Source organism: Chiloscyllium plagiosum, unplaced genomic scaffold, assembly GCF_037043375.1.
Source record: "Chiloscyllium plagiosum isolate Xiang-an unplaced genomic scaffold, Cpla_swu_hap1 HiC_scaffold_20, whole genome shotgun sequence".
NCBI lineage: Eukaryota > Metazoa > Chordata > Chondrichthyes > Orectolobiformes > Hemiscylliidae > Chiloscyllium > Chiloscyllium plagiosum.
The window spans coordinates 76,320,114-76,346,849 of record NW_028270158.1 but is presented as its reverse complement, the minus strand read 5'-3'; the positions used below and the strand labels follow the sequence as shown (position 1 = coordinate 76,346,849).

General features: G+C 44.3%; 1 long non-coding RNA gene across 1 annotated transcript; it reads left to right on the top strand.

Moving 5' to 3' along the window:
* Nucleotides 1-549: 549 nt before the first annotated feature.
* On the top strand, nt 550-26,482 carry LOC148146673 (uncharacterized). Its single transcript, XR_015760659.1, has 3 exons — nt 550-665; nt 13,413-13,524; nt 26,402-26,482. It is a non-coding gene; the product is annotated as an uncharacterized LOC148146673 (long non-coding RNA).
* Nucleotides 26,483-26,736: the final 254 nt, after the last annotated feature.

The window sequence follows — 26,736 nt, the reverse complement described above, 5'->3', positions numbered from 1 at the left end:
GTGATTATTGAAGGGTGTAGGGATTTAGGCAGGATCAGCAAAAAAAACAAACAAGTTCCCGTTTTGTTGTGAAAAAAGGATGTGGTTAGTGCATTAGTGAGACAGCCAATTTAATCTGCGAATCAAAATATAGAGTCATTTTGAATGAACAGCAAGGGGGATCTGGAAGATCAAATCACAATCCATGATCGTTGGTAAGTTGGATACAATATTTTCTTGATGATAGTAGACAGAGGCATGTGGAGTGGTCAATTCCTGATTGGACGTCTGTGGCCAATGATGTTTCACAAGGATCAGTGCTGCGATGTCTGTGTGCAATTTATATCTGTGATTCAGATGGAAAGGTCAGCAGTTTGGTTAGTATTTTGCAGACGACATTTCTAAAGGCATGTCATGATTAGAGATAGTTAGGGGAATTGTGGATAGTGAGGAAGAGTGTTAAAGGTTGCAGCAGTGTGTCGATCAGCTGGAACGCTGTGCAGAGAAATCGCAAATCGAATTTCATCGGGACAAGTGTGAAGTGATGCATTTATGAAGTCAAATGGAAGAGAGAAGTGCAGTAATTGACTAATTGGAAACATTGATAAACAGATGACCTTGGATGCAAATCCGTAGATCACGGAAAATAACAACACAATAGGATGTGGTGGTAAAGGAGGAGTATGGTATGCTTACCTTCATTGGTCACAGTATTGAGTACATACGTTTGCATGTCATGATGTGACTGAATGAAACTTCATTCGGCCGTGTTTGGAAGGTTGCATGTCGTTTTCATCGCCACACTACAGGAAGGATGTGGAGGTTTTGGGGAGGTTACAACAGAGGGGTGGCAGAATGTTGCCTGGATGAGAATGTGTTTACTGTAAGGAGGTTGGACGCGGTTGGATTGTTTTGTGAGTATATCAGAGATTGAGAAGCGACTGGGTACAGGTATATAGCATTAGGAGAGGCGTGAATAGTGTGGATAGTTGGAATCCTTCTTTCAATGTAGAAATATCAAATACTTGGGCGCCTCGGTTTAAGGTGAGCGTGAGAGGTTTTAAGTGAGATGAATGAGGCCAGTTTTCTTTACCGAGTGGGTGGAAGCTGCTCAGGAGGTGGGAGAGGCGGCAACGAGAGCAAAGTTTTGAAGTGGCATTTAGACAGAAACATGAACAGGCAGAGAATAGAGGGATATGGACCATGTGCAGGCAGATGGGATTAGTTTAGAATAGCATCATGGTCAGCACAACCATGGTGGGCCGAAGGGCCTATTACTCTGCTGTACTGTTCTAGTTTATAACTTCACGGCATCTACCCTGTCAAAACCCCTCAGAATCCTGGATGTTTCATTCAATTTCTCTCCCATTCTTCAAAACCCCAATAGGTTCAAGGTCAATCTACTCCACCTCTTCACATTGGAAAATCCCGCCATCTCCAGGATCAACTGAGTGAACCTTCCCTGGACTGCCTTAATGCAAGAATATCTTTCCTTTGGCAGTCATACTGTTCGTTATAATCTAAGTGTGGTCCGACTTGTACCTTGCATCGTTTCCGCTAGCCCTCCCTAATTTTAGACTCCAATCCCTCTGTAATAAATGGCAACATTTGATTTGCCTTCTCAATTACCTGCTGACCCTATAAGCTACCTATTTCAGATTGATAAACAAGGATTCCCAAAAATCCTTTGTGCAGACAGTCTGAAACCAAACGGTGTTGGTCTGACAGTAAGTCGGGAACGTGCTGGAATGTGTTATAAAGGATATGGCAATAAATGATAATTGGATGCTTAGAAACAATGGGAGACGCATGAGTTTATAAAAGCGGAATATTTTAAAATCTGTTGGATTCTATATTTTGGCGTGATCATAAATGGCAGAATAGATAAGGTTGGGGAAGGCTAGTTGCGGTAGAGGGATATTTGAAATTTCAGAGGCATTTTGACAAGTTCCAACCAGGGCTAAATTATGACGATGGAGAGAATAGGGCCCCTGAAAGATCAACGAGGCTGTCTGTATGGATTTACTGCTGATGGGGGAGGTAATGAACAAATATTTTGCATTAGGGTTTACTGTGGAGAAAGACAGGGAAGCTCAGGGACTTGGGAAAATACATAGGAATGTCTTGAAAAGAGTGCACATTGGAGAATAGGAGGTGCTGGATGTCTTAAAATGATAAAGGTTAGATAAAACCTTGGGACATGATCAGTATGTTCCAGCGCCTTGTGAGAAGCGAGGGAGGAAATTTCAGGCCCCTCCCATAGATATTTGTATCATCAACAGCCACTACAGGCCAGTGAGTCTGATGGCAGGGTGGTAAGTTGTTGGAGGAAATTCTGAGAGAAAAGATCATCATGTCTTTTGAAAGGTAAGGACAGATTAATGATCGTCAGTATGGCTTTGTGCACGGGAAATCATGCCTCAAACCTGAGTGTGGAGGTAGACAAGCGACAGATCAAAACAGAGCAGTACACGATGTCCACATGAACTTCAGCAAGACTTTTGACAAGGTTCTGCATGGCAGACTGGTTAGTAAGTTTAGATCACACATAACCAGGAAGCGCTCACCAACTGGATACAAAACAGGATTGACGGTAGGAGACGGAGCGTGATCATAGAAGGCTACTGATCAAGCTGCTGGCCTGTGACCAACGATTTGCCATGGGGTTCGGTGCTGGGTCACTGTTATGCATCATTTATATAAACAGTTTGGATGATAACACAGGAGTCATGGTGAGCAAGTTTGTGAGTGAGACTGAAATTGGTGATAAAGTGGACAGTGAAGAGGGTTATCGGAGAGTACAATGGAATCAACCATACTGCTGGGCCAGTGAGGTAAGGAAGAAAGGTGGATAAATGCAAGATGTTGTATTGTGGTAAAGCAGACTAGGCTGGACTCGGACAGTTAATGTTCGGGCCCTGAGTAGTGTTGTCAATCAGTGACCAGGGATGTAGGTACACAATTCTATGAAAGTAGCGTCATGGGTAGACAGGCTGGTGAAGCAGGCGTTTGGGATGGTTACCTTCATTGGGTAGAGCATTGAGAGTAGGAGTTGGGATGTCATGGTGTATCTGTACAGGACATTAGTGAGGCCACCGGATTAGCATTGTTGATTATCTGGTAAAACTTAACTTGTTCACGTGTGTCCTTTAGAGAGGGACATCTGGCATTCTTACCTGGTCTGGCTCACATGTGACTCCACTCGCACAGCAATATGGCTGACTCTGAGCTGCCTCTGGGCAATTAGCAGGAGGGCAATGTATGTTGGTCCAACCAGTGACAGGCCCTTCCTGAAGAAGGGCCTGTGCCCGAAACGTCGAATCTCCTATTCCCTGGATGCTGCCTGACCTGCTGTGCTGTTCCAGCAACAAAGTTTCAACTTTGATCTCCAGCATCTGCAGACCTCACTTTCTCCCCCAACCAGTGACAGCCTCATGCCATGAATGAATCAATGAAAATACATATGTCCATCCCTACCTTTGTAAACAGCTCTAGTTGCAGCAATTTGTACTGGCTTTGTAACATTGTTCAGGCCTTTGACCCTCTCTGTAACACTCTCAGCACCTCCAGCACCTTCAGCTCTCCCTGTTCCTATATTCTGATTAAACGCTGGCAACGTTTCCTCTTCCTATGCAATCCTCCTGCTAGGAGAATCCCTAGCGATCTCTTTAACAAATGCGTCCACATTTCTAGACGTTGGCTTCTTCAGACTTGATAGTATTTTTTCATCTCTTAATCAAATCTGGTAAGTCCTGGGCCAAGACCGTCCGAAGTGGGGGACGAGCATTGGGAAGATGTCGAGCACCTCGAGACTTCCTGTGGGAAAATGGGAAACCAGGAGAAAACAGCACAAGGAGCGTGCTGCCAACCCAATGCCCCACCCACCTCCTTCCCATAGCCAACTTCTGCCCCAAGTGTAACAGAGTCAGTGGAATGCCACATCGGTCTGTACAGCCAACTACAGAACCCCCCTCCCCACCCCACGAGAGTGGGAGAGAGTCAGCCTCATACATGACCCACTGACAAAGCCGTGATGAGATAGGAAGGTTGAATTCCCTCACAACTATCCCAGTGCCTTTGTTACAAATTCAAACAATTCCCTGTTAATGCAGTGTCTAATAAAGTGACATCACTCAGTATCTCTCCATGTGGTATCCCTTGCTGTGACGGTGTATTTGCTGCCTCTGTCAGCAGTTCTCCCTCTTAGAGATGGTCTGAGATCCTGAGTCAACAGAATTGTCCACTCCAGAGAGATGCAACATCACAGGCAAGGGATAGAGACTGGGATTTTCGAGATCTCTGCTGGTCTCAGTGCCTCTCCGTCTGGGTTATCCTCATTGCATCAGTCTAATTTCCCATTCTGTCTATTTCTGTCCCATGCAGGTAATCAGGATGTTCCTAACTATAGTCTCATCCATCACCTCATTGAAGCTGGTTAGTCAGCCAGAGAGGGATGGAGAGGGAGATATGGAGCCTTCAGTAAATCCTGCAGCCGGTAAGATCACTCACAATAAACAGTACAGGGTGGAGGTAGTAGAATCCTATATTCAGACCTGGAAGACCAGACATAGATAGAGAGCTGGGCAAAGAACAGCAACATTCTAGGTGTCACTCCCACCATCTTGTGAGGGTCCTGCCTTCACCTCTGCTATACTAGTCCTCAATGCGACAGCACAGGGGATCGCAGGCATCAATCCTGGCCCATGCAGTGTTCGTGATCTCTGTAATATTCTCCAGTCCCGATAATCCTCCCTCTGTTTCGAATCTCCTCTAGTCCACACCATTCTCCCTGACTCTGTCTCTGTCAGGTTCTCCAGTCCCTAACACACTAATTCCTATTCTTCTCCAGTAGACACTAAATTCCTTCATTCCTGTAAACCATGACAGTCCTATCTATCCTGTAAGCTCCTCCTACCAATACCACCCTCCATGTCAATATATTTACCTTTAACCTCTCCATCGGTCCCTACCTATGTAATCTTCTCCAGTTCATACAACCCTTCCTTACCTGTGAAAAAGTTGTAATCGCCTTAGCCTTCTCCAATTCTTTGATCTTTATCTTGTTAAATTTCACCCTCCTTCCCGACACCATACCCCTCGCGACCACAGGAACCTTCTTCAGTTTGTGCAAACCTCCCCATTTGTGTAACTGTTTGCAACCCAGCAATGTGGCATTCTCCATTGATTTCCTATCTATGTAGCCTCCAGATTCAAAAGCCTCCTTATAACTGTAAACGTCTTCAGTCACGACAACCTTCTGTATCTCTGTTAGTAAACACAATACTCTCCTAGATGAAAAACCCCCCATCTGTGCCTCTCAGTCAGCCTACCTCTTCCTTTCTCCATCCCTACCCCTATCTCCAGAATCTAGTCCAGCTCCCTCTATCTCTGTAAATTCCTGCAATCCCTAAACCCCTTTGTCCCACTGACATTCTTGACCAGATGTAACTCTGTTTAACTCTAACATCCTTGAGCCCCTGTAGCCTCCCTATCTCTGTAACCTCTACCCATCTGTTCAACCCACACTATTGAGGAATGACTCCCTGCATTCGCCATAAGGCAGATGGAATGACTTTGAACAGATATGATGGAACTGTCATTCCGGAGATTGAGCTGCTGAATGACCATCGCTGTGAAGTGAATACTGAAGGGTTGTTGGGATAGAGTTAGAAAGATGTACAGCATGGAAACCGACCCTTCGGTCCAACACATCCATGCTGAGCAGATATCCCAACCCAATCTAGTCCCAATAGGCAGACTAGGTAAAAAGCCAACAAGTTGTGAAGGAAGGATGAGGTTAATGCATTGAGACAGTCATGTGGATGTAAATATCAAAGGTAGAGCTGAGAATAAGCAAGCAGCAGCAACCATTAGCAGGAATTCGTTTGTAGGCACCAAACAGTGATGGGAATGTCAATATGGTTACAGTCAGGACACTGAATGTACTTGTAGCAAGGGCAGTACAGTAACTGCGTGTGACAGTGGTCTCCATCCCGACTGATACAGCAATGAGTATCAGTGTTGTAACGGATAGAATCCTGGATTGTATGTGAGATAGTTTTCTATAACATCATATCATATTTGTAGATCAAATGCTGAGTGTACTACTAAATATCCAATAATCCCATTATAAAGGAGTTTTGTGAGAAGTGACCCATAATATTATGCAGGACATATTGAGTTTGTGCTCAGACCATGAGATGTAGGAGGGGAATGAGGCCATTTGGCTCAGTGAGTATGCTCTATCCTTTAACCAGATCATGCCTGATCTGATACTGTTCAACTCTACTTTCCTGTCTTTTCCTCAAAACCCTTGTTTCCCTGATTCATTAAAATCTGCAGGAGGTTACAGAACAGTTGGAGAGATAGACAGAAATGGCAAATTCAGTTTAATCAGGACAAGTATGAGATGATTTCAAATTCAAGTAGAAAGTTAGCAAACTGAGGGATATTGATATACAGAAGGATATTGGTGCAAGTCAGTAACTCTCTGAAAATGGCAAGAGAAGTGTTTCTGATGGGAAAGGAAGCAAAGAGAACACTGGCATTCATCGGTCATAATGTTGGGTAAAGTGGTTTGCATCTGATGTTGTAATTGTATAAAACGTTTGTTTGGCCACATTTGGAGTTCTGGGTGCAGTTCTCATCTCCACACAATAGGAAGGATGTGGAGGCTTTGGAGAGAGTACAAAAGGAGTTTATCAGCACGTTGTCTGTGTTAGGGTTTTTAAGGGTGTGTTGGGTGTAAGAGGAAATTAAACAAAGTTGAATTGCTTTGTGAGAGTATTAGAGGCTGACAGGTGACCAGGTACAGGAATATAACATTTGGAAAAGGGATAGATAATGTAGATAGTCATAATCTCTTTTCTAATGTGTAAGTTTCAAATACTAGAGGTTTATGGTGAGAAAGAGAACGTTTACATGAGGTGCACGAGGTAAGTTTTTTTTTACAGAGAGTGGAATTTGACAAGCGAGGTCAGAGAAACAGAAATGTGAGTAAAGTTTTGATATGGGATTTAGACAGAAACATGAACAGGCAGAGAATAGAGGGATATAGATCCAGGTGCAAGCAGATGGTATGAGTTAGAATAGTATCTTGGTCAGCATAGACGTGGTGGGCCGACGGGCCTGTTGCTGTGTTCTACTGTTCTATTTTCTAACTTACCAGCATCTGCCCGATCAGGGCCCCTCAGAATCTTGGATGTTTCATTCCATTTCTCTCTCATTATCTTGACTTCAATCGGTTCAACCTCAACCTACTCCACCTCTTCTCAGTAGAAAATCCCTCCATTCCCAGGATCAGCCGAGTGAACCTTCTTTGGACTGCCTCCAATGTGACAATACCTTTCCTTCGGGCACTCACACTGTTCATAATATTCAAGGTGTGATCTGACTTGTACCTTGCATAGTTTTAGCTAGACCTGCCTATTTTTAGACTCCATTCCCTTTGTAATAAATGTCAGCATTTGATTTGCCTTCTCTATTACCTGCTGACCCTGTAAGCTACCTTTTTCAGTTTGATAAACAGGAACTTCCTCAACCCTTTCTGCTCTCAGTCTGAATCCAAATATTGTAAGCCTGACAGTAAGTCGGGAGCATATTGACATTGTTAGAAAGGATATGTCAATATACAATAACTGGCCACTTGGAAACACATTTGATAAAAGAGAATTTGTTTCTGAGCCTGTTGGATTTAATTTGTTGGTGTGAATATAAATGGCAGAATTGTAAGGGTGTAGGAGGGGTGCAGTGGCATAGGGATATGGTGTATTTGAATTATCAGAAGCCTTTACACAAGTTTTAAGAAGGGCTAAAGAGTAACTTGGTAGAGAATAGTGCCGCTTAAAGATTAATAAGGTCGCCCATGTGTGGAACCAGAGGAGATGGGTGAGATATTGGACAAAATAGTCTTTCAGTATTTACTGTGGCAAAAGACATGGAAGCTCGGGAACTTGGAGAAATAAATAATAATGTCTTGGAAAGAATCCTCACCAGAGAAGAGAAAGTGCTGGAATCGTAAAACAAATAAAGGTAGATCAATCCTCAGCTCATTAGGTCGATCTTAGAATATTGTAGGAAGCTAGGGAAGAGATTGCAGTATCCCTTACAGAGCTATTTATGTTATCAATAGACACAGTGAGGCACTGGAAGACTGGAGGTTGGCTAATGCTGTCCCATCACTGAAGGACTGCAGGGAAAAGCCAGGAAATTACAGCCCAGTGAGACCAGATGGGGAAGTTGTTGGAGGAGATTCTGAGAGAAAGGAGCTCCTTACATTTACAAAGGCAAGGGCTGATTCGAGATGGTCAGCAGGGCTTTGTGAGTGGAAAACCATGTTGCACAAACCGGATTGACTCTTCGAGGTGGTGGCCAAAGATAGATGAAGGCAGAGCAGTCAACGTTGTCCACATTGACTTTAGCATCTAGTCAAGAGGAAGAAGGAAGCTTACTTAAGGTTGAGGAAGCAAGGATCAGACAAGGCTCCAGAGAGTTACATTGGGTGGCACGGTGTCTCAGTGGTGAGCACTGCTATCTCATAGCACCACGGACACCATTTCAATTCCAGTCTCAGGCGACTGTCTGTGGGGAGTTTGCACATTCTCCCCGTGTCTGCGTGGGTTTCCTCCAGGTGCTCCAGTTTCCACCCACCGTCCAAAAATGTGCAGATTAGGTGACTCAGCCATGCTAAATTACCCATAGTGTTCACGGATGTGTAGGTTTGGCAAATGGAGAGTAATAGGGTGGGGGAATGGGGCTGGGTTGGATACTGTTTGGAGAGTTGATATGGAGTTGTTGGGCCAAATGGCCTGTTTCCACTCTGTAGGTACCAAGAAGGAACTGAGGAATAGACTTAGGGCAACTAGAAGGGTGCATGAGAAAGCATTGTCATTTTGGAAGATTGAATTTGAATGCAGAATGCAGGGTTAAAGTTAGGATCCTCGGCAGTGTGGAGGAACAGAGGGATCTTGTGTTACAAGTCCATAGATTTTTCAAAGTTGCCACCAAGCTGATAGGCTTATTAAGAAGTAATACATTGTGTTGGATTTCATTAGTTTGGGGATTGAGTTTTCAGCAGTGAAGTTATGTTGCAGCTCTATAGGGCCCTGGTTAGACCCCACATGGAATATTGTGTTCAGTTCTGGTCCCTTCATTCGACGAAGGATGTGGAAGTTTTAGAGAGGGTAAAGAGGAGACTTACCAGGATGCTGCATGTACTGGAGAGCATGTCTTATGAAGGAAGGTTGAGGGAGCTAAGGCTTTTCTCATTGGAGTGAAGAAGGGTGAGGGGCGACTTGGTAGAGCTGAACAAGTTGATGAGAGGCACAGAGAGAGAGTGAATAGTGAGAGATGTTTTTACCCTGACATAAATAGCTATTACATGGGGGTTTAATTTTCAGGTGATTAGCGGATAGTTAAGGGGAGACTTCAGAGGTAGGTTCGTTACATACAGTGGTGGCTGAGTGGAATGCACTGCCAGCGGTGGCAGTAAAATTAGTTGCATTCGGGATATTTAATATACTTCTGGATCGGCACATGGATAATAATAAAATGAAGGATATGGAAGTTAGAGTCACAGAGATGTACAACACGGAAACAGACCCTTTAGCCCAACCCATCCATGCCGACCAGATATCCCAACCCAATCTAGTCCCACCTGCCAGCACCCAGTCCATATCCCTCCAAACCCTTCCTATTCATATACCCATCCAAATACCTCTTAAATGTTGCAATTGTACCAGCCTCCACCACATCCTCTAGCAGCTCCTTCCATACACGTACCACCCTCTATGTAAAAAAGTTGCCCCTTAGGTACCTTTTATATCTTTCCCATCTCACCCACAACGTGTGCCCTCTAGTTCTGGACTCCCCAACCCCAGGGAAAAGACTTTGTCTATTTATTCTATCCATGCCCCTCATAATTTTGTAAACCTCTATTAGGTCACCCCTCAGCCTCCGATACTCCAAGGAAAACAGCCCCAGCCTGTTCAGCCTCTCCCTGTAGCTCCAATCCTCCAACCCTGGCAACATCCTTGTAAATCTTTTCTGAACCCTTTCAAGTTTCACAACATCTGTCCGATAGTAAGGAGATCAAAATTGCATGCTGTATTCCAACAGTGGCCTAACCAATGTGCTGTACTGCCGCAACATGACCTCCCAACTCCTGTACTCAATACTCTGACCAATAAACGAAAGCATACCAAACGCCGTCTTCACTATCCTATCTACTTGCGACTCCACTTTCAAGGTGCAATGAACCTGCACCCCAAGGTCTCTTTGTTCAGCAACACTCCCTAGGACCTTACTATTAAGTGTATAAGTCCTGCTAAGATTTGCTTTCCCAAAATGCAGCACCTCACAGTTATCTGAATTAAACTCCATCTGCCACATTTTTTTAATCTTACGATCGGATAAAAGATTGGCATGTCATCATGGCTGAAGGGTCTTGTTCTGTAATGTTCTGTGTTCTATGTGTCGTATGGTAAGCTGGGTAATACGCTCCAATCAGTGTAAATGGATCTGACGTTCAGGAGAAGCTAGTCAACTGGACAGAAAATTGGCATGATGGTAGGAGACAGGGGCTGATGGGAGACATGTTGTTTTTCTGACTGGAGGCATGTGACCAGCGGTGTCGTGGATCCACTGTTGTTTGTCATTTGGATAAATCGTTTGGATGGGAATATTGGTTTCCTGGTAAGTAAGTTTTTGGATGATACTGAAATTGGTGGTAAAGTGGACAGTGAAGAAGATTATCTGTGATAGAACAGGATTAACAGCACTGCTGGGATAGTGGGCTAAAGAATAACCGATGGAGTTTAATTAAATAAAGCTGAAGTGTTTCAGTTTGGGTGAAACAAACCAGGGTGGGACTTGTACAGTTCATGTTCGGGCCCTGGATAATGTTGTCAGTCAGAGACCCAGGGATGCAGGTAGACAGTTCTTTGTAAGTGGTGTCACAGTCACAGGTAGACAGGCTGGTGAAGCAGGCGTTTGGGATGTTTACCTTCATTGGGCAGAGCATTGAGAGTTGGAGTTGGGATGTCATGTTGTATCTGTACAAGACATTGGTGAGGCCACCATAAAGGCATTGTTGATCAGTGGGAAGAACTCATCTGGTTCTCTTACCACCTTTATGGAAGGACATCTGACATTCTAAGCTGGTCTGGCTAACATGTGAATCCAGACCCACTGCAATATGGCTGACTCTGAGCTGTCTTCTGGGTACTTAACAGTGACATCCACGTCCCATTAATGAATAAGTAAAAATACATATGTCCGTCCCTACCTCTGCAAACACCTGCAGCTGTGGCAATCCGTCCTGGCTTTGTAACACCGTACAGGCCCTGATCACTCTCTGTAACACTCTTAGCACCTACAGCACCTTCACCTCTCCCTGTTCCTTTTGTGACATTACACCCTGACAATGATTCCCCTTCCCACTTCAAAACTCCTGCTACCAGGCCCTTTGCAATACCTTTAAAACTTCCTCCTAAAACTCTGTCTCACTTCAGCATTTTAGGTACTTTGTGGTGATCTTCTAAGCCTCCTAATCTAATATGATGCATTTTGTCCTGAGTGAGGGGCTGGTGGGAATTTCTTGCTGAGGTTTTGTCTGTTTCAGTGGAATGTTCTTTCGTTGAGTGATTTACACTGTTCCTTCAAATGTTTTCCACTGTTAATTTACAGACACATATTTCAGTCTGTTTCGCCGCTTTACCTTGGTCAGTTCTCATCATTAAATTCATATAATTGGCTGTTTTTGTTTCTAGTTGTAGCTTGTCCTCTGTGATTCAGTTTAAAACTTTATATTCCTTTAAACTGCACTTTATCACAATTTCCCAGAGGATCTCTCCAGGTGGCATTACTCATTCAGTAAGTTTCATCACACAACGATCGCTCTGAGATAGTTACGTCCCTCGCCATTTGCACAATGTGTTATTCAAAGAAACACTGAAAAAGAATTCCCTGAGCTCGTCTTCCAATATCACTTTTGTCAGTATGACTGTCCCAGGTTATGTGAATACTGAAGTTTCCCAAAATTATCACAATGTTTGTCAAAAAAATTACAATGAATTCCTGTTTAATGCAATGATGAGCAATGGAATGCTGTTCGGTGGATAAAACTGTTTTGCTGCTTGTGTCCTTGGCAAGTAGTAGCCAGAATTTACATTCAGACTGACTCGACTTCATGATCTGAGGTCAAATACTTTCTCTGTAATGCCTCTGTTACCCATTATTGTTAGCATTGTCCATTTTGCCTGAGTTTCAGCAAGGTCGTGATCCAGTGAATCTTTATGTCCTCGTTTTGTTTGCCCTGTAACCACATCTCGCTGGTGTCTAAATCTCTTTTACCTCTGTGCCACAAATCAGTCTACCTTATTGAAGAGACATTATCCATTCCAAAATAAATCATAATTTACTCTTTCCCACAATTTTCTGTCACAAACCAATTCCCTGATGTACAGTTTTAGTTAAACTCTGTCCCATCCTGTTCCTTTCTGCTTGTCTTCAGTCACATTTCCATGCTATTCTGATGCGTCACCTTTTCTCTTTGGATTTGGAAAGCTCCTTTCACCTGAATCCTGTCCCTGCATCCTATCTGTCAGTTTAAACCCCTGTCCATAAACCTACTGACATGGCTGACCATGGCATTGGTCCCAGCACTGTTCCTGTGAGGCCAGCCTAATGGATTTTTTTTTCAAAATCAGGTATGGAATGTGGGCGGCTCTAGGCTGACCAGCCTTTCCTACCCAGCCCGAGTTGCCCTTGAACTGACTACCTTGCTCGACCATTTCAGAGGGTTATGGAGAGGCAGACATGTTGCTGTGGCTGTGTTGAGCAGACCACGTGAGGATGGGCAGATGTCCTTATCTGAAGGACAAATGTTTGGGCTTTTTTTGTACATCAGCAATGGTTTCAGTTTTTTTTATGGATTGTCAATTACTATTTTTAAAATTATTGATTTCAAGTTCCACAATTTCTCATCGTGGGATTCAAACTCGCTTCACCTGAACATTAGCTGAGGTTTTGGATACATTCTCTAGCAATAAAACCATCAGGCCAGCACTTCACCTACTTACTGGTTGCTCATCCCTGAGCACTGACACCAGTGCATCATGAAGCTGAACCCATTCTTCCAACATGATTGTGAGATCCTGACCTCCAGCACTCTGATGATATCACTCAGTCTCTCTCCATGTGATGTCCCTCACTGTGTTGGTCTAATTGCTGCCTCTGTCAGCGACTCTCGCTGTTTCAGTTACCCCAGTTTCTGAGCCAACAGAATTATCCACTCCAGAGAGATGTAACAGCACAAGCCAGGGAAGGAGTTTGGGATTTTCCAGATCTCTGTGGAACTCAGTGCCATTCTCCCTGTGTAACTCGCACTGCATCAGTCTAATTTCCCATTTTATCTATTCCTTTGTCTCTTGTAGGTACTCAGGAAGCTCCTGACTCAATAGACTTCCTAACTGCTGGGTGGCTCATCCATCACCTCTTTGAAGATGGTTGGTCAGCCAGAGAGCCTTCAATAAATCCTGCAGTGAGGTAAGATCACTCAAAGTGCACAGAGCAGAGAGCAATGAGAGGGCTCCAAACATCGGCTAACACGACATGACACAGATACAGTACTGGGGGTGGAGGAAACACATTACAGACACACCCAAGCATCAATCAGCTACTCGACCTTAATTTACGTTGTACTGAGACAGCATTGGGAGTGTCACAGTCATCAATCCAGGCCTGTGCTGTCTTAGTGAGCATCGGAATAACAGTGGTTAAAGCAGGCCTCCGACGAGAGGTTGAAATGCTGCCTGGGATCTTTCTGTTCTGTGTTCTTCCTCCAACACTGTACTAACACTGACTACTCTGCAGCACTCTATCTATGGCATGGCTTGTGCACCAGTGTCTTCAGTAATTTGTAACTCCGATAACAATTCCTGTCCCTGTAACCTACTCCATTCCCGATAGTCCCTCCACATATTTGAAACGTACTGTATTCGAGATTACCATCCAAATCGCTGTAACTTGCTTCAGTGTCTACAACATGCTTTATTTCGGTACTGTAATCCTCTTTGACTGGATACAGAGTGATACAGCATGGAAACAGAACATGTGCTCCAACTTATCAATGCTGCCCATGTTTCACATATTGAATGAGTCTCATTTGCTTCCGTTTGACTCTTAGCTCTTCAAACCTTCTCCTCTCCATTTATCTGCCCAAATGTCTTTTCCATGTTGTAATTGTGCTTGTTTCTCCCATGTGCCCCTGGCAGTCCGTTCTGTCTATGCACTATCCTCTGTGGATAATGTTGCCCCTCAGTTCCCTCTTTAAATCTTTGCTCTCTCACCTCCCGTTTGTACCCTCGAGTTTTAGACTCCCTTACCCTTGGCTATTCACCATTCTTAGGCCCAATCCTTGTGGCACTCCACTGATCACAGGCCTCCAGTCTGATAAGCAACCCTCCACCACCACCCTCTGTCTTCTATCTTTGAGATAATTCTGTATCCACATAGTTAATTCTCCCTGTAAACCGTGAGATCGAACCTTGCTAGTCAATCTCCCATGGGGAAACTTGTCAAACGCCTTACTGAAGTCCATATAGATTCCATCTGCCGTTCAGCCCTCATCAATCCTCTTTCTTACTTCTTCAAAAACTGAATCAGGTTTATGAGACATGATCTCCCAAGCACAAAGCCATGTTGACTATCCCTAATCAGTCCTTGCCTTTCCAAATACATGTACATCCTGTCCCTCAGGATTCCCTCCAACAACTTGCCCACCGCTGAAATCAGGCTCACTTTTCTATAATTCCCTGGCTTGTCCTTACCACTCTTCTTAAACAATGGCACCACGTTAGGTAACCTCCAGTCTTCCGGCACCTCTCCTGTGACAATCTATGGAACAAATATATCAGCAAGAGGTACAGCAATCACTTCTCTAGCTTACCACAGAGTTCGAGGGTACACCTGATCAGGTCCTGGGAATTTATCCACCTTTAAGCATTTCAAAGCATCAAACACTTGCTCCTCTGTAATATGGGCATGTTGCAAGGTGTCACCATCTATTTCCCTACATTCTATATCTTCCATATCCTTTTCCACAGTAAACACTGATGCAAAATACTCGTTTAGTATCTCTGACTTTTAAACGATGTAATTGTAACCACGTCCACCCTTCCTCAGGAAGTTCATTCCACAATCAAAACACCCTCTGTGTAACAATTTGACCCCATGTCTTTTTTTTTTGAACATCTCTCTTTTCTAACCTTAAAATTGTGGTCCCTCCTCTTGAAACTCCCCCATCCTGCGGAAAAGACAACTACCATTAAATCGATCTATATACCTCATTTTTAAAAATAAACTTTTATACCATCACGCCTCAACCTCCAGGCTCCAGTGAAAAAGGACTCAGAGCTGAAAATGTGTTGCTGGAAAAGCGCAGCAGGTCAGGCAGCATCCAAGGAGACGGAGAATCGACGTTTCGGGCATGAGCCCTTCCTCAGGAAAAAAGACTCAGCCTATCCAGCCATTTCTCAGAACTCAAGCCTTCCATATCCAGCAACTGTCCTGGTAAATCTTTTCTGAACCCCCTGCAGCTTAATAATATCCTCCACATAACTGGGCGACCAGAAATGGATGGAGTATTGCAGAACAGACCTTACAAATGTCTGCACAATGTTAACATGACTTCCCAAATCCCACACTCAATGGACTGATCAATCATCAGGCATGCCAAGCAGTGTTTTATCCATCCTGTGATGCAAGCCTCAAGAATTATGTATCTGAACCCAGAGGTCCCTCTGCTGTAAAACAATAACCGAGGCCATAACATTAATTGTATAAGCTCTATCCTTGTTTGTTTTACCAAGTGCACTACCTCGCATTTATTCAGATTGAATTCCATCTACAGCCCATTCACCCATTTCATCAAGATCCCTTTGTGATCTCAAAAAAACTCCTTCACTGTCCATTATGCCACCCTCCAGCCTTTCCAGCACATCACACATGGCTGTCAATGGTACAAATATCTTTGCTCGGGGCTCTACAATTTCTTCCCTAGCATCCCACAATGACCTGAGATACACTTAATCAGGTCCTGGGTCTTTCCATACCTTTGTGTTTTAAAATCTCCAGCACCACCTCTTCTATAATATGCACTCTTTTCAAATCATAGAGATGTAGAGCATGGAAACAGACACTTCGGTCCAACTCATTTATCCTGACGAGAAGATGCAATTAAGTCCATCCCATTTACCAGCATTTGGCCCATGTACCTCTAAACCCTTATTATTCACATACCCATCCAGATACCTTTTAAATGTTATCATAGTATCAGTGTCTGTTACTTTATCTCTCAGCTCATTCCATACACACATCACCGTGTGCATAAAACACTGACCCTTCAGTCCCTTTTAAACCTTTCCCATTTAACTTTAAACCTATGCCCTCTAGCTTTGGACTCTCCAACATCAGGGAAAAGACCTTGAATGTTTACCCAATCCATACCCCTCGTGTTTATATAAACCTCTGTCAGGTCACCCCTCAGTCTCCGATGCTCCAGGGAAAATAACCCCAGCTTATTCAGCACCAACCCCAGAAACATCTTGGATATCTTATCTGGACACTTTCAAATTTCACAACATCCTTCCTATAGCAGAGATACTCCAACTGCGGTCTAACGTATTACTCTTGTTCCCTTAGTTCCCCAGTCTTTGTCCACAGTAAGTTCTGGAGTAAAAAATGTGTTTAAGTTCTTAGCCATATCCTGCGGTTCCACACACCAATGGTCTCATTGATCTTTAAGGGATACTATTTTGTCTCGAGTTGGTCTTTTACTCAATATTTTTACACAATCACTTTTGGATTCTCCTTATCATTCTCTGCCAAGGCTATTTCATGTACCCTTTCTGAATTCCTGATTTCCACCCACAGTGTATTCCTACGGCCCCTGTGATCCTCGTGGATTCCCTTGATCCAGCTTGCTATACCTGACACGTGTCCCCTTTTCCTTGACCAGACCCTCAATAGACAGCCAGTGTTTCCGAATGCTGTCAGCATTGACCTGCACACAAACAGGAACATGCTGGTGGTGATCGCTCAATTTATCTCACTTTTTAAATATTCTCACTTGCCAGGCTTCCTTTTCCCTGCAGATAGACTCCCCAATCACCTTTTGAAAGTTCCTGGCTAATAAGATCAAAATTGGTCTGGCCCCATTTTATAACTTCAACCTGTGGACCAGCCCTTTCCTTTTCCATCGCTATTTTCAAACTAATAGAATTGTGGTCACTTTGGCAAAATGCTTTCCCACTAAGACCACAGTCCGTTTCCCTACCTTGTTTCCCAAGGGGAGGTCAGGTTTTGCCCCTTTCTCTTTTCAGGCCATTTCCATCTTGATTGGAAGTTTACTGGAACGCAATTACCAAATTCCTCCCTTGCAAATACTGAACACTGGCAGTCCCATTCTAAGATGGAAAGTTAAAAAAAACCCTACCATAAAGCCTTATTATTATAATTGATATCTGAGATCTCCCGACAAATTTGTTCCTCAGTCTGCCACTGATTATTCGGGGTCAGTATGACACCCGTATCGCAGTGATGACCCAGTCTTATTTCTCAGTTCCACTAATATAGCTTCACTGGGTGATCCCACAGGAATACCCTCTCTTAGTACTGCTGGCATGATTCATGCAATCAAAACCCACCACTACGTGTCCTTTCTTGCTTCCCTTCGATGCTTCCTGTAGCATCTCTACCTTGAAACAATGAGCTGCCAGTCCTGCCCCACCCTCAGCTGTGTTTCTGTAATAACTATAATATCCCAGTCCCATGTTCCAATCCATGCCCTGAGTTCATCTTCCTGAGCTGTCTTGTATTGAAATAAATGCAGTTTTATCATCAGTTTTCACCCATTTCTTGTTGTGTTCTTGCCTGTCGTGATGCTGAAATTGCTGCCTTTAACTTGTGTACCAGCCTCAATTTTCTTTCTGGCCTTACGTTTATATCCTCTCAAGCAGCTCTAACAATTCGCGCCATCAGGATGGCTCCCCCTCCCGCTCCCAGTTCAGGTTTCTTCCCCAAGCTGTCTACCTGTGCTGACACCTTCAGGGATCTATGGACTTATCCACTAAGGTCACTGTGTTCCTCAGTCCTCTGCAAGAACCTACCATTCATTATGTCTGTCCGTTGCTTATCAGATCTACCACAAGTTATTACCTCACATTGATTAGAACTAAACTCTGCTCAGATTATCATCTGATTGACATCAGACTGTAGTCTGAGACCAACCCCCTCACTGTGGACAACACTCTCACCTTTCATGTCATCAGCAAACCTACTCATGATTCCTTCTGTTTTCATATCGGAGTTATTAAAGTACATAAAAAAGCAACAGTGGTTCTTGCATAGATTCCTCTGATGCACCCGCTGGTGAACGAAATTCAAACACGAAGATGTCTATCCACTAATTTTGTATCCAAATTGCCAACTTGCCTTGGATCCCAATGGCTATTTCCTTTTGGACCAGCCTTCCATGAGGGAACTTGTCAAAGGCCTTATTCAAGTCCATGTAAACAACATCATCAGCACTGCCCTCATCAATATTTTAAACACAATTTCAAAAAACTGAATTGAATTCCTCAGACAGTATATTCCTCTGTCAAATCGGTGATGACTCAGCCACGTTGATCCTTGCCTTTGCAATTGATTCATCCTCAGAATTATTTCCAATAATTTCCCTCCCACTGCTGCCAGACTACCTGCTCTGTAATTACCTGGCCTATCCGTGCTGCCCTTCTTGAACAAAGGAACCACATGAGCGATCCTCCAGTCATTCAGCACTTCACCTGTGGCTAGCAAAGTATTAGATATATATCCACCAGGGACCCAGCAATCTCCTCCCTTACCTCCCATAGCAGTCTGGAATACATTTCATTGGACACTGGGGATTTCTCCACTTTTATGCCTGTGAAAACATTTAATACCTCCTCCTTATTGATCTTACCATGTTCTGGAACCTCACCTCTTCCAGACCCAAAAAATCCACTCTCTTTAACTTACCACGGCCACACAACCCTCACTATCTGTAACCTACTCCTGTTTGAGAAACTTCCCTCTTTAAACTGCTCTAACTGTTCAAATCTCCATAAGCCCCTGTAGATCTTCCAGTCCTCCCGATCAAGCTAATCTCTTCCAGTCCCTAAAACACTATCAATCCGTGGAGACCCTGCCACCATCCCTATCTATGTAATCCTTCAGGTCCTTGCAGCATTCCCGATCTGTACAACCCACTCCAATGCCTGTGCCTCTCCCGAACCAGTTCCTAGCAGACCCACTATCTATTTAACACCCTTCCAATTGTTTTCAACCCCTGTCAATGTAAGCTCCTCCAGTCTCTCCAACATCTTCCCAACTCCATAATCTTCTCCAGCTCTTACAGCCCTATCTGTGTAAACTTCCCTCTAACCCTCCCTACCGCAGGAACTTCCTCCTGTTTGTGCCATGCTCCCTTATCTGTGAAACTGTCTCCAAACAAAATTGCTACCCCAATATCTGAAAACAAAATCCAGATTCCACAGCCTCCATGTCTAAATAACCCCCAGAACCTAAGCCTTCCTACATATAGAAACACTTTCAGTCACAGTAACCCTGCATATTTGTTTGTTCTTGCAGTCGATACAAACATCTTTATCTCTGTAATCAGCTCAGCTCCCTAAAACACTGTGTTATCCAGGCCTGTCCTACAAACATTCTTATCCCTGTAAACTGCTGCATCATCCCAACAGCTCTCCACATTTCTGTAAAATCCTGTGGCTCCAAGGTCCTCCCTCCCTGTGAAAGCACTTCCAGTCCACATATCCCTCCCAACCTGGGTCGTCTGCTCCTGATCAGACAATTACAGTCTCCGTAAACTCCTCTACTCCTGACAACTCTTCATATTTGTGAAACCTCTTTCAGACCCCATACTCTCCAGATTTTAGAATCCTCTTCCTGTCATTGCAACCCCACCATATTTATGTAAACTCTGTCAGTGCATAAACCCTCCCCAACTCAGTAACCTCTGGCAGTCCAAACAAAACACCCAAACAGTGAAACCTCGCATGTCACCACAATCCTCCCTCCCTCCCTGCTCAAACACCTTCATTACCATGAACCCTCACAATTATGCAGCCTCCTTTTTGCACTGCAACCCTCCTAATGTCTGCAAACTCCTCCAGTCCTGATAGCCCTCCCTATCTCTGAACCCCTGTGCCTCCAGTGCCGTTCTGGGGAACATTGCAGAGGAAGGAAGAGTTGTCGAGGCTAGGCCATATTGCGGGGGTCAGAAGGCCTGCCGAATCTGGAGGATGGTAGAAATGTAGGAAGGGACATGGATCGTGCAGGAGGTTAGAGGTAGAGGCATTCATAGAACCTGAAGAATGGGACTGAAAATGGGTTGTGGATCCTGAAACGTGTTATAATTTGAGTCACAGATATTTCTGATTGGACCAAGGATTTCTTTCTTTCCATAAACATAATATTGTTCCATCTTTTATTGATTTGAATCTGATTTAGTGAAGACCATGCAATGTGCAACTGGAATTCGGCCATTTGACCCATCGAGTATGTTCCACCGTTTAATGCGACCATGACTGATCCAATAATCCTCACCTCTACTTTCCTGCCTTTTCCACGTGACCCTTGTTTCCCTGATTGATTAAATCTGACCATCTCACATGTAAATACACTCAATGACCCAGCCTTGACAGCCCTCCAGGAAGGAATTGCAGAAGGAGGAGATTTCTGAATACTTGGAAAAATAGGACAAAGTCAGAATGGTTTCATCAAGGGAGGTTATACCTGACAAATCTGTTAGAATTCTTTGAGAAGTTAATGGGCAAGTCAGATCAAGGAGAACCAGTGGATGTTTTTTATCTGGACATCCATAAAGCCTTTGACAAGGTACCTCATAGTAAGCTGCTGAGTAAGCTAAGGGCCGATGGTGTTTGAGGCCAGGTCCCAGCATGGATAGAAATTTGGCTGTCTGGCAGGAGGCAGAGCATAGAGATTAAAGAGTCCTTTTCAGGATGGAAGCTGTTGACCAGTGGTGGTTCACAAGCGTCATTGTTGGGACAATAGCGTTTCACCTTAGACATAAATGATCTGGATGAATGAACTGAGGGCAATATGGAAACATTTGCAGATGATAAAAAAGCTAATAGGATGGGCAGGTAGAACTAAGGAGGCAGGAAGGCTACAGAAAGATTTATACAAGTTAGGAGAGTGTGCAACGATGTAGCAGGTGGAATACAATGCGCTAAATTGTGAGGTAATGCACTTTGCTTGGTTAAATAGAGGTGTGAGTTATTTTCTAAATGGGGAGAAAATTCAGAAATCTGAGTACAAAGGGAGTCCAGTCCAGGATTCCCTTAAGGTAAGCTTGCAGATTGTATCAGTAATTAGGAAGGACAATACAATGTTCTCTTCATCTAGAGGACACTGGAACATTAAGGCAGGGATATATTTCTGAGACTTTAAACAGACGTTTGAAGACTCTATCTATGCGTGATGGAGTTTAGCAGGATAAGGAGGGATGTAATTGCACAGCCTGGACAGAGTGAATTGAATTGAATGGAATGTAATGTCCCGGGTACCGATGCACAATGAAAAGCTTTGTCTTGCGAGCAATACAGACAGGTCAAAGAGTTAAGTATCATAGATAGTAAATAATAGGTAAACAGTGACAAAAACAAAAACATAGGTACAGCCGAATGTTTACAGTTGTGAGTCCATTCAGTATCCGAGCTACAGTAGGGTAGAAACTGTTACGAAACCAGCTGGTGCATGTGTTTAGGCTTCTGTACCTTATCGCCAATGGAAGAGATTGTAGAAAAAACATTGCGAGGGTGGGATGGATCTTTGAGAATTCTGACGGCCTTTCCTTAACAGCGGGCTGGTAGATGGATTCTGCAGATGTGAGGTTGACCTTTTTGATAGTCTGGGCTGAGTTCACCACTCTCTGTAACAGTCTCCAATCTTGAATGGTACTTTTGCCATACCAGGTAGTGATACATCCAGACAGAATGCGCTCGATGGCACACCTGCAAAAGTAGGCAAGGTTTATTCACCGTCATGTCAAATTACTTCAGCTGCCTGAGGAAGAGGAAACGTTTTTGGGCCTTTGAAAACAGTGTGTACACATGAAGAGTCCAAGAAAGCGTGTTGTGGATGACCACTCCCAAGAGCTTGACACTCTCCACTCAGTCCACCTCTGTGCTGTTAATGTGTGTGTGGGGGGGGGGGGGGGGGGGGGGGGGGGGTGGGGACATGAATAACATGTCCCAACCCGATGGGGACGATGTCAACGATGAGTAAGTTCCTTGGTTTTGCTGGCATTAAGAGCTAGGTTGTTCTGAGTGAAACATTTATCCACATCTTCCACCTCCTGCATGTAGTCTGTCTCGTTGCCATCTGAGATTCGACCAACTATGGTGGTGTCATCAGCGAACTTGTAACTTACATTAGTCTGGTATTTTCAGATGCAATCATGGTATACAGTGAGTACACTAGGGGCTGAGTATGCACCCCTGGGGGTCTCCACTATTGAGTTTTAGTGAGGCTGAAGTATTGTCCCCAATCTTCATTGATTGAGGCCTGTGGGTCAGGAAACTGGGGATCCAGTTGCAGAGAGTGCGGCTTAGTCTCGGATCACTATGTTTAGTAATCAATCACGAGGGGATAATAGTGACGAATACTGAAATGTAGTCAAAGAGTAGGATTCTTATGTTGTTGTAGTTTGTGTCAAGGTATTCTCGGGAGCAGTGAAGGGCAGGTGACATGGCACCTGATGTGGATCTGTTGGTCCGACAGGCAAATTGGAGTGGGTCAAGTGTAGTGGGGAGGCTGGAGTTGATTAATACCATGATTAAAGCACTTCATGACCACCAAAGTTAGGGCCACTGGACGGTAGTCATTGAGACACAGGGATGATATTGGCCCTCTTGAAACAAGCAGAGACAGTGGCCTGCTGCAGAGAAAGGTTGAAGATGTCTGAGAAAAGCTCTGCTAGTGGATCTGCACATGCTCTGAGTGCACAGTGTGGTTCTCCTTTAGGTCCCATCGTTTTCCCTGGATTCACACGAAGGAAAACCGATCTGACCACTGATGGAGTGACTGTTGGGATAGGTTCGTCAGGACTTGTCGGAATAGGTGTTACCTCTCCACTGAAATTGTACTCAAAACGAGCATAGGCACTGAGAAAATCTGGAAGGGAGGTGTCATCATCTGCTATGTTTCAGTGTCTCTTTTTAGAACCTATGATGACATTCAGTCGTAGCCATAGTTGCCGGGTGTCTGTCTGGATCTCTAGTTTAGACCGGTATTGGCCCTTGGCTGTCATAATGCTGTGCGAATGTCATACTTGGATTCCTTATACTTGAGTGGGTCTTCTGATCTGAAGGCCTCATGCCTGGTTTTTACCAGGTTCTGTATGTCCTGATTCATCCAGAGTTTCCTGCTGGAGCTCAGCTGGACTGACTTCCTCGGTATGCAGTCCTCTACACACCTTGCTGCTAAAGATTGTGATGGTGGTGGCGTACTCGTCCAAGGTACCTGTGGCCTGTTTGAACACAGCCCAATCAGCCGATTTTAGACAGCACCGGAGTTGATCCTCTGCCTTCTCCGACCAGCACTGGACGTATATCCGCGAAGGGGGCGGTCTCCTGCTTGAGCTTCTTCCTGTAAAGTGGGAGAAGAAACACGGCATTGTATCCCCGAGTTCCCGAAATGACGGTGAGGGATGGAGTTGTCGGCATCTTTCACAGTGGTGTAGCAGTGGTCTAAAACGTGCGGGCCACTGGTGGGCAGGTAATGTCCTGGTGGTAATTGATCAACACCTTCCTCAGATTGACTTGATTGAAGTTGAAAGTTACAATGAACAGGGCCTCGGAGTGTTCGATCTCCAGAGTGTTAGTGGTGGAGTACAGCACATCCACAGCTTCCTCAACATTACAGCAGTTAGTATAGTGGCGGTAAATTCCCGTGGTAGAGTGGACCTTTGGAAGATGATTTCACTGGGAGGAGAGATTAAGCTCCAAAAGGCACCAGTGAAGAGTAAATGGAAGCATGTTTAGAATCGAGATAAGGAGAAACTTCTTCACCCAGAGAGTGGTGAATCTGTGCAATTCATTGACACAGAAGGCTGTGGAAACGAGATCATTGAGTATATTCAAAAAAGATCAATAGGTTCTTGTTTGTCAAACTATCTGTTCTGTAATTACCTGGCCTATCCGTGCTGTCCTTATTGAACAAAGGAACCACATTAGCGATCTTCCAGTCATTCAGCACTTCACCTGTGGCCAGCAAAGTAATAAATAATTCCACCAGGGCTCTAGCAATCTCCTCCTTACCTCTCATAGCAGCCTGGGATGGAGTTCATTGGGCATTGGGGATTTCCTCACATTTATGCCGGTGGAAACATTTAATATCTCCTTATTGACCTTCCAAAACGTCATTGTCCCAACTGAAATCTCCAGCTACAATGTCTTTCTCCTGTTTGAATACAGTAGGGAAGTATTCATTGAAGACCTCGGCTTGGCTCCATGCGCAGATTGTCCCTTTGGTTTCTAACAAGCCCCACTCTTTAGCTTGGAATCCTCTTATTCTAACGATGCTGATAACATACCTTGTGTCTTTTCCTTAATGGCAATTGTTTGCCCCTCATTTTGAAGAACCCCGTTGCACTCTATAATTTTGAAGGGCTTCACGTGTTTATATTGCACTGTATTTTCTTTATCAAACTCACAGTATCACTTGACCAGTATTTGCTGGACTTGCTGCCTTTGCCATTCACTCTTCACGGGACCCACTGGCTCTGAATTCGTACTTCCTTTGTAACATTGTTGAGGCCATTACCCCTTCCTGGTACACTCTCAGTGCCTCCGGCACCTTCAGGTCTCCCTGTTCCATCATCTCAATAAACTCTGAGAGTATTTCCCCTTCCTGGTGCACTCCTCCTGCTAGTAGACTCCTAGTAATCTCTTAAACAAATACTTCCAAGTTTCTAAAGCATTGGCTTCTTCAGAATTGTTAGGTTTTTCTGTCTTTTAAGCATCTCTTAATCAAATCTGGTAAATCCTGGGAATCACTGGGCGAGGAATGTCCAAAGTGGGGAGGAGCATTGGGAAGGGGTCAAGCAACTCGAGACTTGCTGTGGGGAAGAAGGGGAATCCAGGAGAAAACAGCACAAGGAGCACGCTGCCACACCAACGCCCCACCCACCCCACTTCCCACGGCCACCTTCTGCCCCAAGTGTAACAGAGTCTGTGGCAGGCCACATCGGTCTGTACAGCCACCTACAGACTTCCCCTGAGAGTGGAAGAGAGTCAGCCTCGTCTGTGACCCACGGCCAATCAGATGATGAGATAGGAAGTTTGAATCCCTCACAATTATCCCAGTGCCTTTGTTACAAATTCCAATAATTACCTGTTAATGTAGTGTCTCACAACATAATGCTGTAAAGGGGCTTTAACACTGCCCTTCCAATTCTGTGTTCTGACCCTTTTTACCCAGAATTTAGTCTCCTAATGATTGATAATCTAAGGCCATATATTTCCTTGCTACTCCCAATTGTGATCCCTAACGATGAGAGTTCCACATCCTGCTTCCCACTCTGCCTGACTTTCCACAATGTTGTGTAGCTGTGAATATTAATGCACCACCTTTTTGTTCACTCTGTGACCACGTCTCCCTGATGGCGATTAGATAGAAATCACAGTCACACGTACATATTCCTTATTGCAAATGCTTCATACATTCAAAATAATAAACAGTAATTTACTTTATTTAATCACAATTTCCTGATGCAAACCTATTTGCTGATGTACAATTTTAGTTAAACTCAGTTCCTTCCTGTTTCTTTCTGTTCATCCTCAGCCACAGTCCCATGTTTCAAATTTTAAACTTTCTCTATGGAATTGGGAATTTCCTTTCAGCTGAGACCTGTCCCTCCTCATCTCTGTCAGTTCAAACCACTCTACATGACCATGGTCACATGATTGACCAGGGCACTGGACCCAGCACTGTACAATCTCAATAAAATAGCTGACTCCTCCATGAGTACTGGTAGCAGTGCCCCCTGCATCAGACCCACTTCTTCTGACAACATGGTTTGATCCTGATACCTTCTAGCACTCTGGTGGTATCACTCAGTCTCTCTCCATGTGGTAGCCCTCACTGTGTGTGTCTAATTGTTGCCTCTGTCAGCACCTCTCACTCTTGCAGCTACTCTTGATCCTGAGCGAACAGAATTATCCACTCCAGAGAGACGCCTCAGCACAGGCCATGGATGGAGGCTGGGATCTTCGAGATGTCTGCTGGACTCAGTGCTACTCTACATGAGTTATCCTCACTGCATCAAGTCTAATTTCCCATTCTGTCCATGCAGGTAATAAGGATATTCCTGACTCCTGTCTCACCCATCACCTCATTGAAGATGCTTGGTCAGCTCGAAAGAGGAGAAGAGGAAGATCTGGAGCCTTCAGTAAATCCTGCAGCCGGGGTAAGATCACTCACAGTAAACAGCACAGGGAGGTGTTAGTGGCGTTCTGTATTCAGGCCTGGGAGACAGGACACAGATATAGTGGTGGGCAAGGAACAGCTACATTCTAGGCTTCATTCCCACCATCTTGTGAGGGTCCTGCTTTCACCTCTGCTGTACTGATGCTCCCTGAGACAGCACAGTGGATCCCAGGCATCAATCCTGGCCCATGCTGTATTAGT